The sequence below is a fragment of the Stegostoma tigrinum genome, chromosome 19 (assembly GCF_030684315.1).
Source record: "Stegostoma tigrinum isolate sSteTig4 chromosome 19, sSteTig4.hap1, whole genome shotgun sequence".
Lineage (NCBI taxonomy): Eukaryota > Metazoa > Chordata > Chondrichthyes > Orectolobiformes > Stegostomatidae > Stegostoma > Stegostoma tigrinum.
This window is the reverse complement of record NC_081372.1, coordinates 43,186,161-43,209,935: the sequence shown is the minus strand read 5'-3', so window position 1 is coordinate 43,209,935 and position 23,775 is coordinate 43,186,161. Positions and strand designations below refer to the sequence as shown.

The window sequence follows — 23,775 nt, the reverse complement described above, 5'->3', positions numbered from 1 at the left end:
CAGGAAGACATTGCAGTTGCTGAGTCTTGCAGCAAAGACAGGCATGAGGGTTTTAGCAGTAGATACTTTTAAGTTAGAATGATGCCATCAGGGCATCATTATCGTAATGGCTGCCCTACAGAGGTGTCGTATTCACTTTGCTTTATAAGCTTACATTTCCCCTCCACCCCCACCTCCTGAACTTGCCCCCCTTCTTTAATTAAAACTCCTTCTACAGTATAGTAAGTTTAGCAGAAAATATTGTTGAGGAACTTTAGAAAACGTTTAAGAAAATTATTTATGCCTCACTCAGCAACAGTACATCTCATTGAGGAAGAAGGATTCTAGGAAGGGGATAAAACAACCTCAGAGAACCAAGGATGTCAAGGATAATATAAAATTGATGGAAAAACATCCAAAAGGGTTTTACTTTTCCCCTGGGGTGCCAAAGGCTGAGGGGTGACCGTGCAGAGGCTTATAAAATCGCGACAGGCATTGGATAGGGTGATTAACCAAAGTCTTTTTCCTCAGGTGGGGGAGTCCAACACAAGACGACATAGGTTGAAGGTGAAAGGGGAAAGATTAAGGAGGACCTGAAGTGCAACATTTTCATGCAGAGGGTGGTACGGGCATGGAAGAAGGAGGCAGAGGAAGTGGGTATGATTATGTCACTTAAAAGGCATCTGGATGGGGTACATGAATAGGAAGGGATTGGAGGCTTATGAGCCAAATGCTGGCAAATGGGACGAGATCATTTTAGGATATCTGGTCCGCATGGAAGTTTTGGACTGAAGGGTCTGTTTCCACGCTGCATAACTCTATGACTCTATGAGTTGCACTTATGAAAAAGGCTTTAAATAATTGTTTACTCAGGAGAAAATGCTTTGATGCACTGATGTTTATTCCATGACTAAAATAAACTACAGATACACCCCTGGTGTGGAATAGTTATGATGGACTATGAGGCCTCCTCCATTTACGAATTGAATGTTTGACAGATGTCTTTTCATACCTGGTATGCTCCTGTGGGATGTCATTTTGTTGCAAACTTTTTAAAACAAAAGAGGCCCTTTTATTTTTCTGCGGTGTGGTACAATTAAGACCATGCTTCGAGATATCGAGTACAAACAAGGGATTACATTTGATTTTTCATGTTGCAAGCAGGATTTTTAATTCCAGAAGTGATTCCACAGAAATCTTGGTAGCAGTTACAGGTGCAAGTTGTCATGTTTGTTCTTGCTTTTCCAAGGAGGCCAAGATGTTTTATTTTCTATTATTGGAAACAGACTTGTATCATTTTTATCAGGTTCATCTTTCATGAACTTCTCCCAAAGACTTCACCTGACTCTGTCTGAGATATAGTTCCTCATTTGAGATCACCCTATACTACCATGTCTATGGAGTCTGATTTTTGTCTTCTCATAGAGGCAGTAATCAGCTCACAAAACATTTAAAAATGTTTCTTTTTGTCAGAAGCACAACTTCCTTGTTTCTTCTGCCCCACTCTACTTTCATATTGTTCTTTGCATATTGGTAAAGCATTGGGTGCAAAAAGTATGCACAACTCTTCAAAAGTCAGTGTATCCACTGAGGGACAAAGGAAAATTGTATTTCCCCCTGCATGCTATTTTAATGTGCTTTTGTAGCTTCTGGAAGCTCAAGAAACGTACATTTCTTTGTAGAGTTTGTGATCACTGGGGGAAGCCTTCTGAGGAGTCGGGAACATTCTGATGCGTAAGTGTAAAACGCTTTGACACTTTAAAATGTCACCAGTAGATGTTATATTATAATGTCGATCTATTTTTAATGCAGTGATTCATTGTTATGTCCTGAAAAGGCAAGATGACCCTTATGTTCACCATCATTGTGTGTTACAGTTGGAGGATGTGTTGAAATGCTTTCAAGAATGTCAAAAAAAAACTGTTGATAAAGTCTTTTGCCATGTTTGATTCCGGGATATATTCATATATAAACAGTTCTGACTTTGTAAAAGGATCCAATACTGTTGAATAACAAAGCACCTACTCCCCTCCATTGATTAACAGACAATCTTCTTTGAATTGAAAATGTAATGTTTGTTCTCTCAGTTTCAAGGTTTTGTGACTATAATGGTTTGTTTTAATAGCTGTCACTTTCATGAATGATTGGCTGACATTCAAACCCTATGAATGATCTGTGTTCAGCAGGTATTCCACCAGTACTATTGCTCATGAGAATGATTGACAGTTTAAAGTGGGTACAGTTACATAATTTAAATTTGATATAGTTTCTACTTACATGGTTGTTTGTTTACACTTCTTAACGGTTGCTTAAATTTTTCCATTGAGGATTTTTTCAAATTCAAGTGCCAATTACAGATTTCTGAATGAGCGCTTTATTCAATTGACTCAGATTTAATTTATTTACACCTGCATTAAAAATAATTCCCATTGTTACTAACTGATTCCTGAGTCACTGTACAGTGTGAACAGCTGTGGAGGATAAATGACGTGACATGGGGTTTGGAGGAGCATGGAGTGGCACAAGGAATCTGAGGGGACATGAAGCCTGAAGTAACTGTGGAAAATGAGAGGACACAGGCAATTAGAGAGAGCATGAAAGGAGCATAGAGATATGAGGTCCATGGGGTCATAAGTTCCATCAATGAGGGGTAAAATTCAGAGGGCCTTTAAACAGTGTTGAGAATAGGTAACTTTCTCTGAGAACTGAGGCGTGCTTTCCAACCAGCCCATCTCCAAAGCCACATTGTTCTGTCACTTCACAACCGTTTGCAAACTGCATTGCAGACCTGAACCAAGTGAAAACACAAAAGTCCTGGGCAATGATAGTCTTGAATTGATTTATTTTTGTCACACACCTGACATGGAAAATTCACCCATGGTCATTATTATTGCTTGGGCATTAACAGTGAAATTCACCTGGCTGTTTGATTGCAGAAGGCATCAGCTTTGCTATTATCTTGTCATTGATATGTGTATTTCCTGCAGGCTGACTGAATAGCAGCCATGAATTAGAAAGCTTCCTGACTTCCCTTCCCATACTCAAATACGTGAAAGTCAGTTGTAATCATCCTGTTTAAGATTAAGTAATTCAATATAGATTGAAGATTAAATCTAGGGCCAATCTTTGGCAATCTCAGCTGTTCTTTGAATAAATCATCGAAAAATAAAGCCTTGTCTTTTTCAACTATCAGTATCTCATAATGTAATACTTCTGTTCGTGGCCCAGTCTTCAATTTGAAATGACATCTGCAGCTTTTAGTGTTATTAACAAAGATGCTGTACAAAGTATTCTTTCATGAAATCTTTCATTAAATCCAAGCAGTTTTATAGCGTGCTTTCATTTTATTTGTAAAATGTTACTTTCTTTTTTTCTTTTTTCTTTTGAGTTTGAGTGAATGATGTAGATGATTTAGGTTGTAAATATATGGGTTCACGTGGTTTCTTGTGTCAAACACCAACAGACTGCATTATGTTCTGTGGTCTCTGGGTACTTCCTGTATATTGGATCATGTAACATAAAGCACAAAATCAGGGTTCTGTTGAGATGGATGTCTGGAAGTTAATAAGCAACACTGTTCACACACAGTCTGAGCTCCATGCTTACTGATGTTGTTGCACATTATGTACACATAGTTGACTGATCAAATACACTATCCTGACTTAATTACACAGACAACATGACTGAAGGTGAAGTAGGTACCTTTTACCAAATGTATGGTGTGATGTAATGTAACTCTCTTAAAAATACAGCACCTGTCTAGTCTGAAATCAGTAATGCATATGGGTGATTGTGCAGTAGCGGTCTTATTATACCCCCACCTGTAGAAAAGTCAGTTGAGTCAGCTGTCTTTGAAAACAATGGTGGATGGTCAAATTTAGGAGGCTACCATGGCCTCCATGGTGGAAGGATTGGAAGGTATGGGCACAGACCCCACTACTTGCTGAGGAAGTGCTGCTCTTCCTATTATCCTGAGCCAGAGCAGGTGGGCTGACCACCTTTATCCTCCCTTCCCCAGTTGTAGCTGTTAATGCAGTGGAGGTGGAAGAAAACCATTAGCTGGTCAATAATTCCTGATGTCTTACCTTGCCCCTCTCCCCCAAACCCCATCACAATATCAAGGACAGCTAAAGGTGGTTAGGAAGGCAGTTGACTGACTACTCATTTTACTTTATGTATGCTGTCTAGGACAGTCCTTGTTTGACTTGATAAGAGACATATTTCAGGCAGGAGGGACTCTCCTTCTGCATCCACAATAACTTATTCCCTTTCTGAAAGCACAATAAACACAGCCAAAACTTGAAACAGGATTTTTAGTCCTCATGGTGTGGGGTGGATGGATGGGCAATGATGTTCAAGTGCGTAAACTCTCAATGTTGTCACAGTATTATCAGTCCCCTTCTCCAACCCAGATAGCTCCCTGTGGAGGCGGTGTGGCAGTTGTGGCCAGGATAAGTACTGGTGTGTAACAAATTCATTTAATTAACAGTCTATTGATGCCTACTGTCGGGAGCCAACTAGAATTTTCCAAAGGGCCTCTAGATCCCAGATGTACCCTCCTGGTGATCATGAGGCTGTAGGAATGCTGCAGACAGTCTTGGAGGCTCACTGCAGTAACAGGCTGTCCTGAGGAAAGACCTCCCTTGCCCACACCATTCCTTCTCTACAATGGACAGTAGTGGCCATGATGCTTCAGGTATCTCCATTCTTTTTAAATTTAGAATATGAGACAGGCCACCATCCTGGATTGCCCAATTCTCACATAGCTGCAAAGGTGCCCATGCAGCTTATTCCATGAAGGAGGGTGAGCTTGACCTCTGATCAGCTCATAGAAAAATGTGCCCAAATGACTATCCCACACAGTTCAAACTTCTGAACCATATTTGAGTCTGATGGCAGGGTCCGAAAGCTAATAGGGAGGATTCTGGACCTGGCCCCAATTGAACGCTTGAGTACACCACCAAGCTTTCCTGTTTGCTGTGTTATTTGCTGTTTTGACAGAAAGAGTTTTATTTTGGGAGGATAGTGGCCCACAACTGATCATTTGCTGCAGCTAATCTGTGAGATCAAGATGAAAAAAAAATGGCAGTAGACCGATTAAAGCATAAGCTAGATAGAAGAGGAAAACTGTATTCACTTAGAATTTTTTTGTACAGTAGACAATAAACAAAAGTGATGGTAATCAGCTTAAATCAGTAAAGGTCTGGATTATCAAAGTTCTTATTCACAAAATTTAAATCACTTATCAAGAATTTACATAAATGAAGCCTATTGTCCTAAATAAATCTAAAACCAGTTTTGTACCTAAAGGAAAAAGAAAAAAAGCTGAAGATTTTAAGTGCTAATGAAAGTCATTGCATACTAAATTGATTAGTTTCTTTGTGCATTTTTGTGCCTGTCAAGTCATAAGCTACCTCTGGACATCACTTTGCTGCTTCATAATAGACAACTGACATTCTGTGGTAAATGGAAAAAGAACAGAGCAGAACAGCAAATATTCTAATGCATTGACACTTACTTGCCCTCTATTGTTCAAAATGAGGAGCAATCATCATTGTTCATCAAATGGCTCCTAATGCAGTTAAAGCATTCAGCTATAATTTCTTATTGCATTTATAATTACTGTCATAGACTATACACCTCAGTGAGCATATTAAAGCCATAAATTATGTAGGCCTTGCCATAGCTGAAGAAGTTGATTTTTCTGGCAGCAGTTATTTGTTAGGGAGCTAGGCTTTTCAGATAAAAAGATGACTGAAGTGCTTGAACAATGCAAGGAATACTTTGTTCAGTCAGTCATCTAGAGTTGACTCAGGTAATTGCAAAACAACCGAGTTCCAGTGTTTTAATAATCCATTCCATTAACGGGGCTACATTGTACTGGTTGAGTGGCAGTTTAGTCAGAATTTTTTTTGTGTGATTGTTTCTGTATAGAGTAAATTGATATAAAAATGTTCTGCAGTAAAATATACAAAATTGTTTCTTTCAGTGCATTGATGAAGGGTGTTTTTCTACTTTCAAATCTTTACTGGTAAAAACCTTTCAATCTTCAAAATTTATATGCCTTTTGTTTTGCTTATTTTCCTTTTGTCATTTTGTAGATGCCCAGCTTCCTTCTATCATCTCAGATTGACATTTGGTTATCTGCCAAGCAAGAAGCCCACATAATCATAGCAACACAAGCAAAAATGCTGTACCACAGATGTTGGCAGAAGAAAGCCGAGTGGTTTTGTATATGATACAGTCACAAAAGACTTGAAGGTTAAAATGTGACTTTTTTTTGAAAAAAAAATGTATTGGAACTAAATAAACCTTCAAAGAGACAGAGCTTCTTACTCACCTTATTCCTTTACCTAATAACAGTTATATGATTATTAGAGTCAAAAGCCATTAAGGTCAGATTCAATTCATTCAAATCAAATGTTGTGCTTCTCAGTGATGAAGCTCCATTAAACATTATTGTAGGGTCCTTGCAAAAGTTGATGCTAACAGGAGAGTGACATCTGTAAACATTTGAGTGGCACCAAAAGAACACAGCAGCATTCATAGTCATTGAGACATTTGAGATTGTGTAACGTGATAAAAATAAAAAGAGAAACACTTTATCTGACAGCAAAAGAGAAATCTCCTTGGTGTAATAATTTCATTCGGGATTCTCTGGGCACACAATCAACAATATAATAAATTAGGAAAGGATAACTTTTAAAGGGCTAGAAGTGTCAAATGTTCTGAAGAGATAGCAATAACGGCAGATGCTGGAGTCGGAGATAACACAGTGTGGAGCTGGAAGAACACAGCAGGCCAGGCTGTGAACAGTCAACTTTGTAGCTCCTCTGATGCTGCCTGGCCTGCTGTGTTCCTTCAGCTCCACACTGTATCATCTAAAATATTTTGAATGTATTTTTCACAAATTTGGCAGGCCCTACATCAGGTCATTTCAGCTGTAATGTTAGATAGCAAGTATTATGAAGAAGGTTTGATTATAACTGAGGGTGGGAGAAGAGGAAAAGACCAGCGGAGGAATCCAACTCCTAGGAACCCACCAAATATCTGCGAAAAGGACCAATTTGACTGGTTAATGGCCATCTCAACTTCCTCCACTGACTACTGCCTGATCCTGCTGATCAATTTTGTTCCCTGCCGGTCTCCAGAATGTTAATACTGTTGCGCCAATAACGCATTCAGCTTGGACGTTTGCAATGTTATCTCTCGCTCATCATGGTAAGCAGTCACCCCAGCCTTTACTGAGGTAAGCCAATGCAGGAGAGCTGTTGCAGTAACATGGTGTGACTCCACCTGCCATTTTAACCTTCCACCCATGGCCAAATGTTGATAGGGATTTGGGTCACAACGGACATACTACAGAAGCCTCAAGGAAATGGAGAAAGTGGAGGATGCCCACTGATTTAGGGATCAAACAATGTAAAGAGCATGTAGAAATAGTGTACCTCAATGGACAATCAACTAAGATCATATTGAATTGTGCAGCTGACTCGAAGGGCTGTATGGCTTACTCTTGCTTCTATTTCCTTTACTTCCTATTTTCTCTGTTTCTGTGTCAGGTTGTTGTGAGTAATGTGGAATACCATGAAGATTTAGCATAAGAAGATACGTTTAAGTCCTGATCTATACAGAGTCCTTGGGCAGAATTTTACTGCTTTTTTAACCCCACCCCCAGGTCACCAGCTGGGAGGTGAAGGCACCACTGCAAAACTAGAGACCTCTCCACCCAAGGAAGCAAGTTCCCAAATTTCAAATTCAGAGGCTCCACTCAAGGAATGTTTCATGAAGCCACGCACTTTTCAGTGCAATGGAGTTGGTCGTCTTTTGGTACCTTCAGAAGCTATTGGTGCCAGTCACCAGTTCCAGTGGCCCCAGCAGTCTCCTCCAGACCTTGCTCCCCCCCCACCCCCCCGCCACAACCTAATTTTCTGATTTGAACTGAACCTGACTTTCCTCAGTAATGTTCATCTCATCCCCTCATGCCATTGAGGAATCAGGGCACCTGGCCTTCTGATTGGACTGACAGTAAAAGAAAGATAGGCTGAAAGGTGGCCTATGAGGATGATGCCTGAGGTGAAATTATTGCAAATATGGGCTAGGGACCTGCCTTTTGCCCTGATTGTAGAGATGCAAAGATTGTGATAATTGTTATGGCTCTTATTCCATACATTTAAGAATTGCCCTTTTTTTTCTTTCCCTCCTATGAAAAATCAAACAGTACTGTTAAATGTTTCTGCCTGTTTTGATCTATTCCTCAACAATTACGGGGCCCTGAATGACTGCAGTAGCTGTATATGAATTTGGAGAGAATAAGTTTTATCCAGATACTTGAAATGGGCGTGAAATTTCAACCTGAAAATATTGGCAAGTTAGCTTTACGTTTTGAATGGAGGATGCTTTATCAGGTTAGTGTATCTAAGGATTGTAAAGTCATAAGAATTAAGTAAGAATGAATTCAAAATAATTGACTTTTTGACAAATCTGCTTGAATTCTTTAGAATATAACTCAGTGAGTGGATGAAGCATAATCGGTGGATACAATTTACTCAAATTTTCAAAAGCCATTTGAAAAAATTTGCGAAGGCTTCAATGATCTTGTGAAGTTAATGAGAAATTAGTCAGCTGGATTGAAAACTGCTGGCAGTTGGAAGGAAAATGCAATGAGAGTCTCCTGTTCTCGTTCAAAATTGTTTAGTTCAAATTATCTGATCATGAGCACTTCATTCCAACTTACTGTTCAATTCTTTCTGGAGTGCAAAATAATTCACCGGCACGGTAGCTCAGTGGTTAGCACCACTGCCTCCCAGCGTGAGGGACCCAACTTCAATTCCACCCTCAGGCGAATGTCTGTGTGAAGTTATCACATTCTCCCTGAACTGCGTGGGTTTCCTCCAGGTGCTCTGGTTTCCTCCCACAGTCCAAAAACGGTGGATTGCCCATTCTACGTTGTCCGTAGTGTCCAGGGATGTGCAGGTTAGGTGGATTAGCCATGGGAAATGCAGGGTTGCAGGATAGGGTGGGACTGGATGGGATGCTCTTTGTAAAGTTATGTTACTCGATGGGCTGAATGGCCTGCTTACACACTGGAGGGATTCTGTGAATCCTTGGGCTAAGTTTGGGGCACTACAGTTTTTGCCAGCGGTGTCAGTAACCAGTTAATGGTGGTCGAGTCTCTTGCAGCTGGAGGCCCAATTGAAGGCTTTGACATTGGCGAGAACAGCAAGCCGCAATGGAACACAAATCAAAATTGCTGGCGAAACTCAGCAGGTCTGTCAGCATGTGTGGAGAGCAAACAGAGTTAATGTTTTGAGTCCAGTGAGCCTTTTTCAGAAATCATAGATGCAGACAGGCCTGCTGAGTTTCTCCAGGAAATTCTGTTTATGTTTCAAACCTTCAGCAGCTACATTTGGTTGTTTTATTTAAGCTGCCGTGGAAGCTTGCTAAGAGAGAGGATGTTTGAACATGGTGCCACATTTTCTCCCAGTTATTTTCTATGCATCTTCAAATCACACAGAATCCCTACAGTGTAGATAGAGGCCATTTAGTCTATCATATCTGCATTAACCCTCTGAAAAGCATGCTACCCAAGCTCACCCTATCTCTGGCATCCCACATTTACCATGGCTAACCCACCTAGACTGCACATTTTTGAACTATGGGAGGAAACCGGAGCACTCATGCAGACACAGGGAGAATGTGCAAACTCCTCACAAACTGTCACTGGAAGTAGGAATCGAACCCGGATCCCTGGTGCTGTGAGGCAGCAGTGCAAACCACCGTGCTACCACTATTTCATTGAAAAATAGATTTTGCAGTAAGCCACCTCTCTATAGAACAGCCTATAACTGTCCCTGCACCCAAGAAGGCAGCAAGGGTGTTGATGCTTTTCTGAAGCAGTAATCCTCCTGTGCCAGTGATAATAGGAACTACAGATGCTGGAGAATCCAAGATAATAAAATGTGAGGCTGGATGAACACAGCAGGCCCAGCAGCATCTCAGGAGCACAAAAGCTGACGTTTCGGGCCTAGACCCTTCATCAGAGAGGGGGATGGGTTGAGGGTTCCGGAATAAATAGGGAGAGAGGGGGAGGCGGACCGAAGATGGAGAGAAAAGAAGATAGGTGGAGGGAGAGTATAGGTGGGGAGGTAGGGAGGGGATAAGTCAGTCCAAGGAAGACGGACAGGTCAAGGAGGTGGGATGAGGTTAGTAGGTAGGAGATGGAAGTGCGGCTTGGGGTGGGAGGAAGGGATGGATGAGAGGAAGAACAGGTTAGGGAGGCAGAGACAGGTTGGACTGGTTTTGGGATGCAGTGGGTGGAGGGGAAGAGCTGGGCTGGTTGTGTGGTGCAGTGAGGGGAGTGGACGAACTGGGCTAGTTTTGGGATGCGGTGGGGGAAAGGGAGATTTTGAAGCTGGTGAAGTCCACTTTGATACCATTGGGCTGCAGGGTTCCCAAGCGGAATATGAGTTGCTGTTCCTGCAACCTTCGGGTGGCATCATTGTGGCACTGCAGGAGGCCCATGATGGACATGTCATCTAAAGAATGGGAGGGGGAGTGGAAATAGTTTGCGACTGGGAGGTGCAGTTGTTTATTGCGAACCGAGCGGAGGTGTTCTGCAAAGCGGTCCCCAAGCCTCCGCTTGGTTTCCCCAATGTAGAGCAAGCCACACCAGGTACAGTGGATGCAGTATACCACATTGGCAGATGTGCAGGTGAACCTCTGCTTAATGTGGAAAGTCATCTTGGGGCCTGGGATGGGGGTGAGGGAGGAGGTGTGGGGGCAAGTGTAGCATTTCCTGTGGTTGCAGGGAAATTTGCCGGGTGTGGTGGGGTTGGAGGGCAGTGTGGAGTGGACAAGGGAGTCACGGAGAGAGTGGTCTCTCCGGAAAGCAGACAGGGATGGGGATGGAAAAATGTCTTGGGTGGTGGGGTCGGATTGTAGATGACGGAAGTGTTGGAGGATGATGTGTTGTATCCGGAGGTTGGTGGGGTGGTGTGTGAGAACGAGGGGGATCCTCTTTGGGCGGTTGTGGTGGGGACGGGGTGTGAGGGATGTGTTGCGGGAAATACGGGAGACGCGGTCAAGGGCGTTCTCGATCACTGTGGGGTGAAAGTTGCGGTCCTTGAAGAACTTGGACATCTGGGATGTGCAGGAGTGGAATGCCTCATCGTGGGAGCAGATGCGGCGGAGGCGGAGGAATTGGGAATAGGGGATGGAATTTTTGCAGGAGGGTGGGTGGGAGGAGGTGTATTCTAGGTAGCTGTGGGAGTCGGTGGGCTTGAAATGGACATCAGTTACAAGCTGGTTGCCTGAGATGGAAACTGAGAGGTCCAGGAAGGTGAGGGATGTGCTGGAGATGGCCCAGTTGAACTGAAGGTTGGGGTGGAAGGTGTTGGTGAAGTGGATGAACTGTCTGAGCTCCTCTGGGGAGCAAGAGGCGGCGCTGATACAGTCGTCAATGTAACGGAGGAAGAGGTGGGGTTTGGGGCCTGTGTAGGTGCGGAAGAGGGACTGTTCCACGTAACCTACAAAGAGGCAGGCATAGCTGGGGCCCATGCGGGTGCCCATGGCCACCCCCTTAGTCTGTAGGAAGTCGGAGGAATCGAAAGAGAAGTTGTTGAGGGTGAGGAAGAGTTCGGCTAGGCGGATGAGGGTGTCCTGTGCCATCTCTTTACATTGTCAATTTCAGCTGTTGCTTGCCCTTGAATCATTAGGGTTAGATCAGGCATTGGTGGAAAGGTGGTGCAATGGCACCCAACACAATTTACGTACCCCACAATTACTGTAACACTCTCAGCAAGGACATACAAAACCCTGCAATTGAAAATACAAAAAAAGTGCATGTTCTGCATGCCCTTAAAAGGCAAAGTATTTAATTGGTATTTTCGCAACTTCATTTTTTCAATGGGGAATCATCTGCTGGGAGCATATGTCAGAAAATTAGGCGTGCAGCCAACATTGTTATCTGACAAGTGCTGCAAAATAAATGAAAATCACATGTAGCCCACAGAAAAAATGTTGTTATGCATCTTTGTCCAAGTTTCCCAGTAGGAGCAAAAGTTCAGAAAATTGCCTCTTTAGCGTTCCCACTTCGCAAAAGGGTAGTGCTTAATCCAATGTTATCAAAGCTGGGCATTTGCAAACGTGACTGAAATAACACTGAGTTTTGAACTTACTTTAAATTCCATTCATAAAAGCCAACGACCCAACCAAATTATTTCAGGATTTCATAGCTTCAATAAACATTTCAATTTCAAGATTCACCCAGAAACACACTACTTCACGTTATGTTGGCAAAATGAGTATAACCCAAGACTGATTTATTTGAGAGTTAATGTATTTCACAATGGGTAACCATATGGTTATACCACGATTATGATGTCAATTAGCATAAATGTAGCTAACAAGCTTATTTGTTATTCAGTCTCCTGTAGTCATTGCCTTCTAAACAAATCAAATGCAGTATCAAGCACCCTCCCATGTTCACTCCATGCTCAAGTTGATATTGCCGTGCGACTGTGTTTCGACATTCTTATAAAACATTATTTTGCAGTCCTGTAGTTATTTGTGTTTATGATCATTACTAGGAAATGCTGATTTTAAGAAACCTAAATTCATTTCCCAACTGATGTTGTCGGGATTTTGTGTTCGAAATTCGAGTATTAATGGGGCTCCAAAACTACTAAACAATGATTTGAAAATTTTTAAAAATCCACAACTGAATGCTAATCAAATTGTGTTCCAAGTCTCTGATGATTTACTATATACCACCAGATCACCAAACGGTTGGTGTAATCTACTGAAATCTCCCATGGGGAGCACTGTTTCAATTGTTATGGAACACATCCTGTTCTCAACATCTACACTTATACACTGTGAAAGCAATAGGTGTCAGATCCAAGAGGCTGTAGGGTGGCTTAGTTTTGGTCCTTGGCTCTCGTTAGCAGCTGCAGTTTCTGCCCATACAGAATTGGCCTACACACTGGAATTTTCGGGCCATTTATTCATCAGCAGTAGCTTTAAGCTGAATCCAGAAGGAATATTGGGATTCCAAGGACTGTAGTGGTGGCAATATTCCTGCACCTCCTGCAAAATACAAAAACACGAGGGCTGATTTGGCAACCAAAATAGCAACTGAGAATCGTCAGTGAGGAGGACCAATAATCACTTTGTTCTTCTCGCACTGATGTTTTGGATGAAACTTTGAATAGCGATTCCTCTCAAACATATGCAAGAGACTTAACAACTGCTTCAGACAACCTCGCAGGATACCCAAAGAAGGATGATGTCTTCCAAGGCACTGAATGACATGAGTGTTGGTGGGAACATTGGGAAAGGCAGTGAGGTGGCCAGCAAGACATTTCTAGATGTTGAGAGCAAAGGTCCTATTTTCCCATTGTGGGAACAGTGAAATGAGATTCTCACCAAACAGCAGTGAGAGGCCTATTTGCATTTCCTCTTCTCCCATCCAGCTGAATGAAACTCGGCACTGACCAATCTCCAGATGATGGTCAGATGAATTACTTGGTGACTGTAGCTTGCTCCGAGAGCCCTCCAACTTGCCACCAGGCACCAACATCTCATGATGTGCTCCATGGGTAATGACCATGTGAGTTGGATACAGTCAGTCCTGGGCATCCAGCCACTAAATTCAGTGTGGAATTATCAGGGGCTACTACTACAGAAGAAAAACAGAGGGACTCAGCTGTGGGGTTTGGAGGCAGTATTCTGGGATGCAGAGAGGATAACAATTGTGAAGAGGGTCAACTCAATGCATAAGGACAATATGGCATTCAATGCATAAGGTGGGAGAAGAGGTTATCAACACTCAACAATACCTTGGCTTTGATGGGAGTATGGCGGGCAGCTATATCTGGCATGTTTACTCAATAGACCTGGGGGAAGAGGTGATAAAGCAGGGAATTGAATAGTTAGATAGATGGGTTGAGTGGGAACAAGGGCAAGTTCAAAGCTGATGATGTTGGTGGGGAGTTTGGTCAAGAAGAGATTGTGTACATTTTGGGGCTGACCAAGGGTAAGGGACTGAGACTGAGATTCACTGTGTGGGGAACGACTACTGTTTCCTCCTACTGTATTGTAAATAACAAGAACCAATGGAACTATACGTAGCTGCTACCCATTCTATGAGGGAGGGCGTTTCACTTTGGAGCAATGTGAGACCCTTCTGTGAGCACTTCATCCTGTACATGAACCTTAGGCATAAGCCTGCTGTGTGGAATAAAAAGCACCCTTGGCCGTATCACGCAGAGTCAGGAATCATTGCTTGTGCATCACAGTCATGCATGGCAATGTACAACAGCAAGGAAAGACTGACCCCAGTTGCCAAAGTAGTAATCACCTTCCAGTTCCCAAAGCCTGCATGGGATGCAGAAACTCTCATTTAAAACCTTAGATCATAAAACATCATCTAGCCCGAGGATGTCCAGGCTCTGCACCTTCAGTCTTGATGCTGAGGCTCAACACACATTCATTCAGATAGCTGAAAGTGAAAAATGAATTATATTTACAAATGTGAAAATGTATTTACAGTAAAGTGTCACCATAATACCTGTATGTCATTTTCCTCCCATTACATCTCTGTGCAGTCCTGGACTGGTAGGTGCCTGCCCTACAGTGAGGCCACTTGGCCTTAGAGTTTTGTTTGGGTGACCTTGGCGCCTTTGTGTGTAGTGGCCCAGAGATTCTGAGAGTGTCTTACCCAGAGGCAGATGTACCCTCCTCGACTTGAGACCCTCAACCTTGTGGGAATCAGGCAGAGTGGAAGTGCAAGGACTGGCCATCTCTTGAGTGTCCTAAGAGGAGTCTCCTGTGGGTCCTTTATGTGGTTCTTCCTCCATCTGGGTACCAACTAGCACTACCTTGTGTCGTTCTGAGCAAGAAGTGAGGTCAAGGTCCCTCCCATCGTTGCTGTGCTATTGATGCTGAACCCTAATGGATGGAGTGTTGGTCAGTGTATATATCCAGCAGACTCGGAGGGTGCTAGACCTAAAGGAGAATAGCAATGAACAATGCGCCTGACTTGGTTGCCAGGACATGGATATTTCTGCATTATCACATGAGCAGTCTTTCTGATCACTGGCCAGGATCCAGTCCTCGTAGAGGGTAAGAGACTGAATGCTGGGTGTCCCACCACTGACTTTGACTCTCACCACCCTTTTGTGGGCTCATTTCTCCAGTAATAGGACAAACAGGGTATAGACTCAGATGAAAGGGAGTGATTACAGATGTAGTGATGGTGCAGGTGGGGAATGTTGGTGAGATAGCCCAAGTCCGTGAACAGACAATGCAGAGGGTATGCAAGGTTAGTTGTGTGGTGAGTTGAAGAAGGTCAGAGCAAGTGGGGGAAGATGTTGCTTCAATTCAGTTTGCTATGCCATGAGTGGCGGTTACCCTGTGGAGCAGAGAAGTTTATAACCTTATTGCTGAGTGTTTCTACAAATTGTCAAGACTGCATGTTAGACCATAATGGCAGAGTCTAGTGTTATGACCTCCTCTGCCAGTCTTGGGGAACTGCTCTTCTCTGTGTTATCCCATATGCCAGGGATTTCAGGTGAAAAAGCATGGCACCAGTTTCCCTTATTTACCATGTATGGGGCAAATAAGATGAACTATGTAGGGCAGTTCTAGGTGGCCACTGCTTGAGCTGTTGCACCTCTGCTGTTTAAATAAGGCAACACCACCAAGAATCTGGAAATATCACAGGAGTGGCAATGAGTCAGATAATAAAAAGGGAAGCATAGCAGGAGTATGGTCCATAGGTAATGAAGAAAGTTTGGGATAATAGCATACAAAAACTCACTAGGCCAGATGGAGAGAAACCCACCATGAAACATGCCAGAATTGACATTTAGTAAGATTGCACAAGTTTTTTTATCCCACACAGTCCACACTGTTTATTGCTCTCAGGTTTATTTAATCAATGAGAGACATGTATGGTTATTACAAATGCATTAAATGTTCTGAGAATGTGATTTTGATTGAGTGGCTCAGTTAGCATGGCGCTGGTTGTTTTATTCTGGGAAGATTCATTCTATATTGAGCAAAATTCAATTTTTGGGAAGTTGGTAGACAGTGATGTTCTCCAATGTTCAGTGCTCCTACAGACTTAAATTACTCGGATAACAAAATACGGAGTAATATTTCAAAGTTTGCCAATGTTGCCAAACCTAGAGGTGAGATAGACAGTGAGAATGATAGCAATTAATGTAACAGATCAAAGGCTACCGGAAAGGGCAGACAAGTGGCAGATTGAATTTAATGCATAAGACAGTGAGACAATGCACTTTAGCAAAATGGCTAGCGAGAGACATTATTACAGCAAGAACTTACTTATACATTGTCTTTAACATAGTGAAACATCTCTGCAGACTTCACAGGAGCATTATAAAACAAAATGTATCATATATATGCAATATTGAGAAGTAGCCTAAATGATATTCAGTCAAATGAACAAAAGAAATTGCACAGGGAAGTAGTTTTTAAAGTGTGTCTTAAAGTAATATATCTTAAGGTGAGTCTTAACATGAGCTAGACACAGGCAATGAATATTTGAGAGCTTAGAACTGAGACCACTGAAGATATAGCTAGCAATGGAGGTGCGGTTAAAATTGGGAACTGCCATGAGGCTGGAATTAGTGGAGCACAGATTGTGGAACTGTTAGAGGTTATGGCAATAGGGAGGTGGAAGGCCATGGAAGGATTTGCCAAAAAGAATAGAATTTTGAAATCAAAGCATTTCTTCAAAAGGAACCTGCGTAGTGCAGTGAGCTCAGGGGTTTAACCAGGACAAGGCTTTCTACAAGTTAAGACAACAACAACAGAGGTTTGAATGCCTTCACTTTTACGAAGGGTACAGAGTAGCAGAGCAATCAAGAGTGTTGCACTAGTCACAGATCTATGAAGGGTTACAGCAGCAGATGAGCTGAAATGCTTCTCCAAAACAATGGCTTCATTCTTGGTAGTTTTTCTGGTGTTTTGTTGGAGGATATCTCTGTGCATCCAATACCACGTGTCAGATATGGAGCTTGATAACTTATTAACAGTGATGGCGAGGTAGAACTGGATATCATCAGTATATCTGTGAAAATCAATGTGTCGCCCTGCAGGTGCAGCATGAAACTGATGAAGAGGAGGGAGCCAAGGGTAGATCCTCAGGGAAGTACCCAAGCTAAAGAGCACATTTCTGAACAGTGTACAGGGGCAAACAAACCTAGAGAGTCATATGTTTAGCTCTTTGAAGAATATAAGATAATAAGTTTGAGTTTGATTTAATGTTGTCACATATACCAAGGTACAATGAAGAGTATTATTTTCTGTGCTTTACAGGCAGACTGAACAAAGCAAAGTGCATCAGGTAGCAGAGCAGACTACAAAATACAGTGTTAGAGCTGCATAGAAGGTGTAGAGAATGGGATATTGAGAGGGTACTTTCTTTTATTCATTCATGGGACATGGGTATCACTGGCCAGGCCAGCAAATTGTAGGATCTTGCACTCCACAAGTGGAGGTATTGAATGCAAAACAGGGAAGTTATGCTTAACTGGTATAAAGCTCTAGTTAGGCCACAATTAAAGTATCGTGTCTAGTTATGGTCACCTGACTTTAAGAAGGTTGTAAGGGACCTTGAGAGGATGCAGAAGAAGTTGACCAGAATGGTGTCAGACGTGAGGAAGCTAGCTACAAGGAATGGTTAGAAAAATGGGGATTGTTCTTCTTTGAACAAAGGAGATTAAAGGAAGATTTAACAGAGATGTTCAAGATTATAGTAGGTTTAGATAAGGTAAGCAAAGAAAAGCCAGTCCCAACAGCAGATGGTGCAAGGACTAGATGGCACAGATTTGATCTTTTGGGTTAGATCTGTGAGGGATATGTGGAAAAACCTTTTAAAACAGCAAGAGGTAATGACCTAGAACTCACCATCTTCAGGGGATATGGAAGCATGGCCAATCAATGATTTCAATAGGAAGTTGAAGGAGAATTATGAATGGTATAGATCTATGTTAATAGAGTATGGGAATGAGACTGATGGAAATTCTCTACCCAGATCCAGCATGGACTTGATGGAAAAAGAAGTTTCCTAATGTTCCATTGTAACTCCTGACTGTCTGTAGCCTGTTATTTAGATGATTTGCTTTAACTTGATGCTGCAAAACTATGTCTTGTGACAGTGCTAAAGCATTCTTTGGGCTGAATTTCCATCAATTTGGCCCAAATCCTGAGGCCTTCTATAAAAATAAAAAGGCAAGTTAGATCCAGATGTGAAAGTCCCACCTCCATTTCCAGCAGGCCTCATTTTTGCCAGACAAGCAAATCACAATGGTGGAAGCACAACGCAGCCACACCATTTGAAAATAGTGTTGTGTTCAAACAGACAATACTTTTGCTCCAGGGGCCTTGGCCCACAATCTGGGAGTCACAAAATTTATGGAGGAAACATAATAGCACTTGAAAGGCAGATAAATTCTGGTAAGAGTCATGATATGAAGTTATTTACATTTCTGACTCATTAAAAATGAAAAGAACACAATCTACAGCAGTCGGTTCAAGTTCCAGATAATCCAGTATATACTATTGATTGACAGACCATCTGGTATAGCTTAGAAAGAACCATCACCATATGTTCCTGCAATTTCAATTGACTTAATTGGTGCCACTTCCATCGGTTGTGAACACCACTGAGTCCTCGATGTGTAAATGGTTGAATTTGAAAATCTCCAAAGTTAAGGGTCTGAGGCTACATTTTTTAACTTGGCCTCTTTTAGAGGATATTAAAGGAGTGGCTGTCTTTGATGCAATTATAAATCAATCTTTGTTTTAATAAAGGATTAACTATTTGAAAGAATTTAAAATGTATGAATGAGTTTAATAAAGGAGATCTTTGAATAGGTGTGAGAATTTCCTTGGATTATGAGAAGTTTGATTTTCTTCTCGTATACCTCGTGATGTCTGCTTATTGTGGCTACTGGGTGAGTAGTTTGGTGGATATAATTGTTTATGAAGGTGGCATTTAGAAGCTGATTTGGCACGACTGACCAAGGAGGTGTCTTGGGAGAGTATGATGTGTCACCAAAGTGTCATGAGGAAAATAAGTGGTCGGGGGATGGGTGGGGTATGTGAGGGGAGACATTTGAAAGACTAATAGACTTTCCTTAAAGTCTAAGGCCCACCTCAGCACATCACAGTCTCCATCTCCAGTTTTAAACTGCCGATGGAGCCAAAGGCCCAACCCGATCACACCACCAGCATGAAAAGTGTTCATTGGGGTTTCTTTCCCTAAATACAGGTCTGCTGAGTTAGGAGACCTCCCTTCCACCACCATGGTGGAATTCTGGCTCTTTATCTTTGATTTATTTCAAACACTTTGATTCATGCTATTCATTTTGATGGTTTTAGCTGTAAAAATATCCCACTATCACAGGGTATTACTAAGTCAATAACTCTATAAATTCTTCATTTTTAATACCACTTCTGCTGGTGACAGATTCTCCTAGCAAAGGGAGAAAAAAAGATGGAAGAAGAGGAAATACTGAGAGAAAAAATTGTTTTGAAGAAAGTCCTTTTGCCCCATTGACAACTAGCACTAAACTTTTCGATTGACGCGTGGCATTCCATTCAGCATTTCCTGAATGTACTTATCATAACTTAGTCACTCCAAAGTAACCAATAATATTCATGCTTAATGGATTTCCCTTTCTTTTTCCTTCCCTGCCTTTTAGTTCTACACTTTCAGAGATTCAATTCTCCCTGTTCTTTCCATGTTAATCACTTCTCTTTGAGTTTCAGTTGCATATTAGAAGTCCTTTTCTCTGGATTTATTGATTGCTTACTCCCAATACTATCTGTGTTTTAATTTGTTCTGCCCTTCCACTTTCTTTATTCTTTGTGTTTCTTGTCAACTTCAAAGCTAGTGGACCACATCTCCTTATTGTTTGTTTTCTTCTCATTTTGTTTTTCTCTGTATCCACTCTTCCCTGTTTCTTTCTATTCACTCCTCCTTATACTACCTTTTTTGCTTTCGTGGGTTCCTTTTCTCTGTCTCATGCTGTGTTTCTTCTCTCTCTGTCTCTCTCTCTAACATCAGTCAGAGAAAATAACGAATGCAGAGTCACGAAAGCAAATACAAAATAGACCTCCATTATCATTGTCACCAAACAAAATTTCCACTTTCTGTCAATGATATTTATTTAAATACACTGTTTTACCTTCTCCTCTGATTTCACAGCATTTTTCCTCCACAAGCCTATCAACATAAGGTTTTACGTTTCACCTTGCCTACCCTTGCAAATGTCACATTACTCTTGGGTCTAACAATTAACCCAGATGTAGCAAATTGCTGATTGGAATACAGTAGAATTTATGCTCTCAATTTAATCTGGAATTGTGAAAATATCAAATGCAAGACCAGAGTCTTATAAGCTAAAATATCTATGATGCTCATCTGGAGATGAAGGAATATAATGAACTACCCGAAAAGGCAATAAGAATAGAAATCAGATACAACCAGATCTCCAAGCACAGTTAATTTGCACACAACCAGTCCATCAAATGTTCATTTCCCCCCTGTTCTCAGTTGATTATAGATAACTAACTGGAGTTGCTGTCAGATGATCACTCAGATGAACTCCTTGATCAGCAAAAAAAAAGTTCTGGCTGCTAAATCAAATTGTCTTAGGTTTTGACATTATACAGTACAACACTGACATACAAATAATTTAAAGTATGTTAAATTCTCATTTAAAATAGCGAACAAAGAAATGTCATTTGAATATTTAGTGATCACATAATGTCATGTTTTGGAATTTTGGCTCTTTAGCCAAGAAGATATTTGTAACTGTTCACATTAAAATAATGTTATAAATTTACAAAAAGGTCACAAATAACCTCTGGGAATGTGAATTAAATTGAGACACAGCATCCATTCCAAGTGCTACTTCCCATGTGCAGCATGAGCTTGAAATACTGGAAGTTTGTTAAATTATTCTAGCATCCTCCAAGTAGATGTATTGAATAGTTTAAGTTGTGTGTTTAGCAGGGCGTTGCTCCCAGACAAGCATTACGCCTGCGAGGGTAGTCGCTTAGCCTGTTAAGCTCCCTACATGTTGTGATCTAGGAGAGGATCAGAAGTCAAGGCTATGGCTTGCTCCCCAGCTAAAGAAGAACAGACAGTCCACAACAAAACGGTTAAAATATGAGGTCTTCTTGCTTAGAACACGGAACAACATGGCACAGCAGCAGGCCCTTTGGCCCACAATGTTGTGCCTAACATAATGCCAAATTAAACCAATCTTCTCTGCCTGCCCCTGGTCGACATCCCTCCATTCTTTGCTTATTCTTGAGCTTATCTAAAAGCCCCTTAAATATCCCTCTCGTATCTGCTTCCACCACTACTCCTGGCAGCGTATTCCAGGCACCAACCACTCTCTATGTAAAACAAGAATTTTCCCCTCACATCTGATTTGAGCTTTCCCCTTCTTATCTAAAATGCATGCCCTCTAGTATTTGACATTTAATGCTGAGAATTATCAGTTTCATAATGTATTCCACCCCTTACAGGGATGATGACATGTATATTATTTTCACACAAGTTAAAAGAACCATAAAGAATAGAATAAAATGTGCTGTAAGTTTTATATGGAAGATAAATCAACATGTTTGTTTGTAGTTGCCCTTGTCTCAGAAAGGCGTACATCTGTCCATTTATAGGAGAGACCAGGAATGCTGAACCCTAGAGAATATCTAGTGCAAAACTAAAAATTAATAACTAAAATAGTACAGCCCCACAGCATTTGAGTCTTTGGTCCCAGAATTGCAGCTTAAAACAACAAACATAATTCAACATGCAACAGAGGCAATACCTCAATATCTCAAAATGAAATAAAAATGTTGTAAAAATACAATGTGATATAAGTGCTTTTTCCAAATACTTATGAAACCATTGTCATAACTCACAGGGGTAGTGTGCTAGAAATCAAGTCCCACTTTTCTCGGAGTCATCTCAACTTTGAAAAGATGTACTTAAACTATCCAATGTCCTGAATTTAGCTGACTTTTTAAAAAATTCATTTACGGGACGAGAGCATCACTGGCTAGGCAGTGTTTATTGCCCATCCCTAATTGTCCAAGCGCTGTTGAGAATCAACCACATTGCTGGCGTTTGGAGTCACATGTAGGCCAGACCAGGTGAAAGGATGGCAGTTTCCTTCCCTAAAAGGTATTAGTGAACCAGATGGGTTTTTAACAACAGTCAGCAATAGATTCGTGGTCATCACTAGACTCTGAATCCCATAATTCACATTCCACCTTCTGTGGCAGGATTCAAACCCAGGTCACCAGAATATTATCTGGCTCACTGTGTTAACAGTCCAGCAATAATACCACAAGGTCATTGCCTCCCTGTTAGCTGTTTATTACAAACAAATTGTCTTCAGCCATCAGCAATTAGGAAATGTGAATTACTAACTTACATCTTGAACTTCTTAAATTCCCCCCTTTACAAACAGCTGTACACACAAAGGTGAGGGGAAAAATCTCATGGGATCATAGTTTGAAAGCACCAGTCAAGTGTACAGAATTTGACGAGTTACTTGCTTTGAGTTATTTTTAATTTCTTTATAGTTCTTTGTTGTTGACACAAGATTATTCACACGCCAACACTCTGCTTTATTCACTGGTTGAGAAATCACCCTTTTACTGTTTTTAAAGGCATTGCATTCCACTTAAATAGGGTAATTGCAGAGAAAATTAGTAGAGGTTAGTCTGGTGTTGCTGGATACTTTCTGATACCTTCACATAGGAGAGAGAGAATTTTCTCAATGCTTTCTGTCTGAATGCTAGGTGGTGATTGGTAGCATTAGCTCCACATGAAAACCAAGGTCATCTGGTTAAGTGCCAACAAGATGTTATTGTTCAGCAGTTTTCCTTTGACTTTGTGGTGTCTATTTGTGCTGTTGGTGTTTCCGGAAAAATATAATATTTTATCCAGCAAAAATATGCTCCAATAAATGCTTTACTGCAGCCAACTGTCTATGCATTCTCTTCAGTTTAAAGCTCTATCTCCTTTTTATTTTAAGAGTCGACAGTTCAAAGACAAAAGGAAGTATAAGGGTCTGGGAGAGAATCTCTTAGGTGTATGCACGATGTGAATATGGCGATATCTGTCATAGAATCAAACAAAAAGTCCAGCAAGGCCCTCACGATGTCAAAAGCAACTTACACCCACACCCGAGCACCAAACCATCATCTCCAACACCATTCACGACCTCATCACCTCAGGGGATCTCCCACCCACAGCCTCCAACCTCATTGTTCCCCAACCCCGCACGGCCCATTTCTATCTCCTTCCCAAAATCCACAAACCTGCCTGCCCTGGTCGACCCATCGTCTCAGCCTGCTCCTGCCCCACCGAACTCATCTCCACCTATCTGGACTCCATTTTCTCCCCTTTGGTCCAGGAACTCCCCACCTACGTCCGTGACACCACCCACGCCCTCCACCTCCTCCAGGACTTCCAATTCCCTGGCCCCCAACACCTCATTTTCACCATGGACGTCCAGTCCCTGTACACCTGCATTCCGCATGCAGATGGCCTCAAGGCCCTCCGCTTCTTCCTGTCCCGCAGGCCTGACCAGTCCCCCTCCACCGACACTCTAATCCGCCTAGCTGAACTCGTCCTCACCCTCAACAACTTCTCTTTTGACTCCTCCCACTTCCTACAGACTAAGGGGGTGGCCATGGGCACCCGCATGGGCCCCAGCTATGCCTGCCTCTTTGTAG

General features: G+C 41.8%; 1 protein-coding gene across 4 annotated transcripts in view; it reads left to right on the top strand.

Moving 5' to 3' along the window:
• Nucleotides 1-23,775, top strand: part of LOC125461455 (teashirt homolog 2) — a 477,217-nt gene that overhangs the window by 264,416 nt on the left and 189,026 nt on the right. For 2 of the 4 annotated variants that reach the window (XM_059652828.1, XM_059652829.1), the window contains one exon: nucleotides 6,081-6,210. The exons of 1 other annotated variant lie outside the window; for it this stretch is intronic. The gene's annotated coding sequence lies outside the window, so the exon portion shown is untranslated. Of the gene's footprint in view, nucleotides 1-1,661; nucleotides 1,714-6,080; nucleotides 6,211-23,775 lie in introns of those variants that run through there. One more of the 4 variants, XR_009446938.1, reaches the window with a different exon arrangement.